The sequence below is a fragment of the Octodon degus genome, unplaced genomic scaffold, assembly GCF_000260255.1.
Source record: "Octodon degus isolate 3935 unplaced genomic scaffold, OctDeg1.0 scaffold00066, whole genome shotgun sequence".
NCBI classification, from domain to species: Eukaryota; Metazoa; Chordata; class Mammalia; order Rodentia; family Octodontidae; genus Octodon; species Octodon degus.
This window is the reverse complement of record NW_004524642.1, coordinates 3,368,980-3,375,954: the sequence shown is the minus strand read 5'-3', so window position 1 is coordinate 3,375,954 and position 6,975 is coordinate 3,368,980. Positions and strand designations below refer to the sequence as shown.

Sequence of the window (6,975 nt, the reverse complement as noted above, 5' to 3'; positions counted from 1 at the left end):
TATAAAGCCTTTGGTGGCTGCCACTTAAAAATCAAGTGGGTTGTTTCTCTGTTGAAATAAACTTTTTTCCCAAAGGTTATAATCTGCAGCTATTTTCTGTACTCTTTTACATATATCTCTTGGTTAGAGTTGTCGCAAACAGCAAATAGGAATGCCTGTTATGTTCCTATCTGTTTTAAATTTTCATACTTCTCTGTAGGAACTTTTAAGAGCTGTCCTATAATGTTTAAGAGGGGAAGAAAATCAATTTTAAAAATTTCAATGTTGCATTTTAATAAAAAAGGATATATTTGGGGGATCTTTTACTTCATAATTAGTATTAGTAATTCTTTTTAAATATAGCAATTTTTTAAAATAGTAATTTTAGTTAAACTACACTTCAAATCAAAACAATAATTAGTTTTCCCCCTTATACTACATAAATCCTTAATACTCAGGAAATAATCTTAAAAATGGAAGGATTACTTTGGCTTTAATTGTGAGATAAAATTAAGCTTCAGGAAATGTTGTAGTTTAGATGCACATATTGTGAATGAAGGCTATTTGATAGAATTAATTTTTTCATTCATACATTTCTTTGGTGTCTTAAAATTCTTGTAACTTCAGCTGCTGGATGTTACATATGTGTTCATAGTTACACCAAATGATATAGACTTGCCTATAAGAGAACAGTTTAAAATTTTATCTTTACCAAATACATGAATATTTTAAAAAGACTTATTTACATTTTCGTTTTTGGAAAACAGTGACTAATTTACAGATATCTTAAGTATCCTATATCTCAAAATTACTAATTTCCCAAGGTTTGATTTAAATTTCTGAATTGTAGGAATCAGAAAAAATGAAATTTTATTGGAGGATTTATTTGTATTAAACTGATAAGAACAGGTACTGCACTTGATCTTAGCCAAAAGGCTGAGAAGCGATAGAGGATTTATTTTTATTTGTTTTATAAAGCAACATGAAACTATGATCTTGTTTTGTACCAAAAAAGCACAAGGCATGAATAAACCAGGTAGAAATCAATAGAGATAAGTATTTGTTTGAATATGTTTTGACTTACGATTTTCAAATTTCATCAGGAATGGAGTTTTTAGAGAAAGTTATAAAATTAGATATTTCTATATAATCAAAGTAAAAAAAAAGCCTCAAGACAGCCTGTGATGATGTTATAGATAGTTCAGATTCTTAAGTGTCTATAGATCTCTATCTTCATATATTACCAAGTGTTATTTCAGTTTTCTATCTATCTCACCTACAGGAAAAACTTATTTTCTGATGCCATAAGGAAATCACCTTAGTCTAATTTTAATTTTTAAAATTTCTCAGACTATAGAGATAATTTCTCTTTTACACTTCAGCTCATTATGAAAGTGATACAATTATTGAGCACCATTAACAACCATTGTATCTTTTTTAATGAATCAAACTTGAAACAATGGCAATTAGATTTTAAGTTATTTATTTAAAATTCAGTCTGTTTAGATGAAAAAGCTTGAGGTTGATTTTAAAAAATAAGAGTCATCTTTTGCATTCTAAGTGGTGTTGTGATAAGTTATATCTCTGAGTCTATAAAAGCACTAAGTATTTCCTTCCTTTATTCTCATATTAAGAGGAAGGAAAAGAGTTATTTTAGCCTAATAATATGATCAGGTATGTAGAGGATATTGATTTGCTGAGCTGGATCTAGACCTGCTGATACCCGAATACTTCCATGTAAGATAGAATGTGTTTTTCCTTCTAAGAGGGTTGGCAAATTGAAGAGCAGACCGGGAAGCAGAGGACAGGCAGTAGAGGGAGGCTGAGCCGCGTGGCAGGGCTTGCCTGTAGCCTACTCAGAAATGGGGATCTCATACTGAATTTTACATTTATTGATGCTTCAAGGTATAACTTTTCTCTTTCTCTGAACATTCATTAAAGTCTGCAGCATTAAAGGTGTTTTGTGTGTTTATAAATCAAGAAGAAAGGCTAGAGGGGATTATTTTAATTCAATACTGGCTTCTTCATTTTATGAATCAGAATTAAAATATTTGTTTCATCTTCAGTCTCTTAACTTTTAAAAGTGTAATTACTAATTCTGCAGTGGTCCCAAGGAATCTGACATCGTTTTCAAACGACACAAAGGCCATTTCAGCGTCTCCAACGATGCGAGGCTTTGGCAGCATTCAAACAGCTGGTCATCAGCACCCTGCATAGTTGCGTGTGTCAAAGCCCAGCGGTGTTCACAGCCCTCAGGGCACATTTACACAACACCAGAATGATGAAAAGGAGTGATGCACTGGCAATTTTTGAACCAAGTTTAAACTCCCAGGACTCATTGGCTGATTGATAGCGTGTGCTTTTATCATCTTACATCATTGTAGAAGTCAGGCACAACCATTGCACGCAGTGGTTGAGCAGTCATTTGGCACCCAATCAAATGTTTGAAAATAAAAGAGAATTTTAAGAGATATTAATAGCATCAGTGGTATTACTAGGTTGTACAAACTGTCCTTTTACTTGGGTTTTCATGCATTAGCCAACAATCATAAAATCTCTTGAAATTTAGGCTTAATTGCAGTGAGCTCAGTATGAGCCCTTCATAAAGTCTGGCAGAGTTCATTTCAATTGCTACAGGGTAGCTTAGTTGTAATGGGATTATTCTTTGTCATGTAGAATCCCTGAATTTCCATTCCATTTCAAAATGCAAATTTCAAGAGATTATAGTTAAAGGCGATGTTATTGACCTAATTTCTCTGATGGTTTAAATTCATTTATGCTTTATTCTGCAGAGTTTTATGCTTGAAATTGTAAGCTCATGTATTGTGCCCTATATTCTAGTTCATGACACTTCAGCTCCACACAATTCCATTAGGTAACCTACTGAGCTGTTTGAATAATTAGCTAGTTATGTGAACGGCTGCATACATATTTAAAATTGAATAAACATGAATGCCAGCTGCGATTTATGTCATACTTAATAACTTCATCATAGATTAGTTTTCTACTCTTAAATATCGTGTTTTAAGATAATTGAAACTACTTTTATGCATTTTTTCCTTTTTTCCATTAAGGTAACCATGGAATTTTGTCAATAATAAAATTGTATTAGTTTGGATCTATTAACTGCAATAATTAGTTCCGAAATGAGGAAGTTGACTAGAAAGAATTATAAACAATTAAAGAAAGCACATGCTTACATTATGTTATGTTCAAAGGAGCACAGATATTAAATGAGTCAATCCATTTTGGAATACCTACCAAAAAGACCTGAGACTAGGTAGTTTTCATGGATCAGAAATTTATTCCTTAAAGTTCAGTAAGCTGGGAATTCCGATGGAGGGGCCGTATGTGTCCGGTGTCATCTTTCTTACTTCTTCATGACATGGAAAGGGGCATCGCAGGGGTAAGAGACAGAGAAGGAAAGGGGGCTGCACACAGGCTGAGCAGGAAACCCTTCCTGTACTAGCAGCATTGATCACCTCCTGACCATCTCATTTGTCAACACTGTTATAATGGGGTAAAAGTTTCAATCATGAAATTTGGGGATACTGTCTACCAGAGCATGACCTCAATAAGAAGTTTTTCAAATAATGTTACATTTGATGTTCAATGTGTGCAATGTCACATTCGCCTTAGCATGGAAAGCTCTCTCAGGAAAACAATGGTGATATCCATATGCTTGTAAAACGACTTTTTCCACTGGATGACCTATTCCCTGATGGTTTGAGGCCTACTCATTAAAGGATTAATTTTTGGAGTTGTGTTGGGAGGTGGTAAGACTTGTAAGAGGTAGGATACAGAGAAAAAAGAAGGTCATTAAGACAGTGGCCTTGCGGGGATGTTAGGGCCTTAGACCCTGTCCCTCCCCTTCATTTGCTGAGTGCTATGAGTGAAGCAGATTCTTCAGCTGTGATGTGGAACTCCTCTGACAAAGCCCTGAGAATGGGCTGGAGACATAGCTGAGTGGTCTAAGTGCTTGCCTGGCAAGCACCAGGACCCGGGTTTGATCCTCGATACCACATGCTGTGCTGGTCCCATACCAAGCCAGCCACCTAGACTGGGTACATTGGCACATGCCTGTAATCCCAGTGTTGGGGAGGTGGAGACAGGAGGTTCACTACCAGTTCGAACTGTGTAGTGAGACCCTGTACCAAATAAATAAATGAAAGATTAAAAAAATAAATTAATTAATTAAAAAAAGTCCCAAGAGCAATGGGCCAACTGATTGTAGAGTGAAACTTCCAAAAGCATGAGCCACCATACACATTTTATCCTTATAAATTGCGTATTCCATGTTGTTCGTTGTAAGAAATAATGGAAATCGGATTATTGCATTGTTGTTCTACTGCTATATCTTATTTTGAATGTGTTTGTTGGCAGATGGAAAGAATGAGCTAGATGTGTATTGCCTGAAAGAAAAAATGTATCATTTGGTCATATGCACACTGTAGTATAAATGAGAGCACATTTCTACTACTCTTGCAGTTTTCATTAGTCTTAAATATGTTTTTCATTCTATTTTAAATTCTATGGCCAACACCCTTGGTATATTATTATGCCCAATTTCCTTCTTATATGTCCAATAGAAATTAAAAAAACCCTCATTTCTCCCTTTTCCAACTTTCCTTCTGATTACAATCACTATGGGACACAGGTTACATATGTAAGTACAACGGTCTGAGATAAAGTACCAGCAGTGCTTTGTTCCTGTTTTGTTTTCACTATCAACATAATATTTGGCGCTTTGGCAGCTATCTTGTGAAAGTGAGGTAGGAAATATGAAGGAATGGCCTAGAAACTTGTGATTTCAATTTCAGCAGCCATTCCTCCTCTCTCCTGTGCGGTCTAACGTGGCTGTCACTGGCCACATGTGGCTAGCGAGAACTTGCAGTGTGGCTGGTCTTAACTGAGGTATGACATAAGTATAAAATACACACAAAATATAAAGGGTTAGCATGAAAACAGAAGAAAGTTATGCCTTCAACCATATATATATATATGGTTTTTTTGGGGCAGAACTGGGGATTGAGCTCAGGCCCTTGCACTTGCCAGGCAAGTGCTTATTCTACTGAGCCATCTCCCTGGCCCCTTTTTAAAATTTAATTATATATTGAAATTATAATGTATTAGCCATTCAAGATTACAAGTATTATTCATTTTACTTGTTTCCTTTTCCTTTTTAACAGGTGGCTACCAGAATATTTGCTGTCACGTATGTGGCCTGCCCTTGTTTCTAATATTGTGTTTCTGTGCAGAAGCACTACTGTAGACTTTTTTGCTGTGAAAAATTGTGTTTAGGCCAATAAAATTTGGGACGATGGTTACTTGAGTCTGAAAGTTGTCCTTGTTTCTATCAAATGTCGTTTTTCAGTTACAGTGTAGGCTTTGCTAGTCTTGTGCTCATTTGAACGCTACCTTCTGTTTTACTCTTACTTGTAGACAAATACTTCTTTTAGATGGGAGAAATATGGCAGACCTAGGTACACATCCAGGCCTAACTCCTGTTGCCTGTAGACATGAAATAAGTTATTAACTATCCTTGAGTCTAAGTTTTCTGGTTTTAAAATAAACAGTATAATGCCTGTCTTGCAAAAGTGTGTTAGAATGAAATTGTGTAATTGATTAGAAACGAGTGCTTGGTTGCCTGGTGCGTACACACACACACACACACACACACACACACACACACGGAAGCTGTCCCGTCAGCCTTTGCCGGCTTTCCACTACTACGACCCTGATGGAAATCCATTTATGCAAAAGAGCTTCTTTCTGTTTTTGGCTCAGAGTGTCAGAGGCTTAGTCTGACACTCGTTGTCCCAGCGATTAGTGTCTGGGATGAGGCAGAAGAACACAGCAGGAAAACTGGGGGACAAATCACTGAACTCCTGGCCGGAGATGGAGAGAGAGAGAACGAGGCGGGATCCCGCAGCGCTTGCAGGCGGCCCTCCGTGCCGGTGCCCGGTGCCCGGTGCCCGGGGACTGCCCGCTGGACGCCACCGCCTCCTTGCATCTTCCCTGCGACAGAGTACGCGACGCTGGGGCCTAAGCCAGCTGTGGTCTTGAGCACGTGTGCTTGTGGGAAACACTTGTGATCCAACCAGAGCCATTCTGTGGCACTTACTAAAAAATAAACCTCAGGGTCCCCAGCAGGGTGTGGCCAGTGAAAGCATGAAGGGCAAGAGCTACTAAGAAAATGTGCACGTGGGTGGGCTGGAAACTTTCGCAACCGTGGCTGTTTCCCTTTTCTTCCGAGGGTGGGCAAAGACTGAAATTAAGGATCAATAAAATTTAGGAATTACAAGAAAGTGCTTTTGCGGCAAATAGTGTCCTGATCACCTCATAGAAAAGTAACTTGTTTGCTTTAGAGAATCTGCGCGATATGATTTGATTTTCTAGTGCGTGTGGACAGAACTGCTCAGGAGTAGAAGCTTCGCTGTTAGAGCAAATGTTCCAGAAGGAAATAGGGGTGATCAGAGCAGGAAGGCGGTGCGAGGAGAGGGTACAGACGCTGAAATCAGGCAGGAGCGAGCTCCGGCAGGCCCCGGGATGGGAAAGGGAATCTAGAGAAACACTCACAATCCCGTAGTGTGTGCTCCCCTCCCCGGCACGCAGTCGACGTGGGTCCAAGAAATGATCCAAAGGAGTAGCAGCAACATTACTGAGATACATGATTTCATAAGAGAGTCAGGGCTGTTGCAGTCAATATTTCAAATGTGGCATTCTAAGAAGAGCACAATTGGGAGAGAGAGAAGCTTAAAATGGATTAACATTTAAACAATTCCCAATCAAACAAAAATGTTCTGGGAATAATGCCAGAAAGTGTTGTTGAATTGGTTTTAATATAAGCATTCTAAATTTAACCAGCTGGAATTATTTGCAATTTTTTGGAAATTATATATGTAGATATGCTGTATGGATATTTAAAATACACTATTTATTCTTTTTCAAAAATGGGCCTAGTTGTTGCTGGCTGAGGCACTGAAATACACATAT

At 37.8% G+C, this 6,975-nt stretch overlaps 1 pseudogene; it reads right to left on the bottom strand.

The window, feature by feature from the left end:
* Window positions 1-826: 826 nt before the first annotated feature.
* On the bottom strand, window positions 827-927 carry LOC111817682 (annotated as a pseudogene).
* Between the last annotated feature and the right edge of the window lie 6,048 nt (window positions 928-6,975).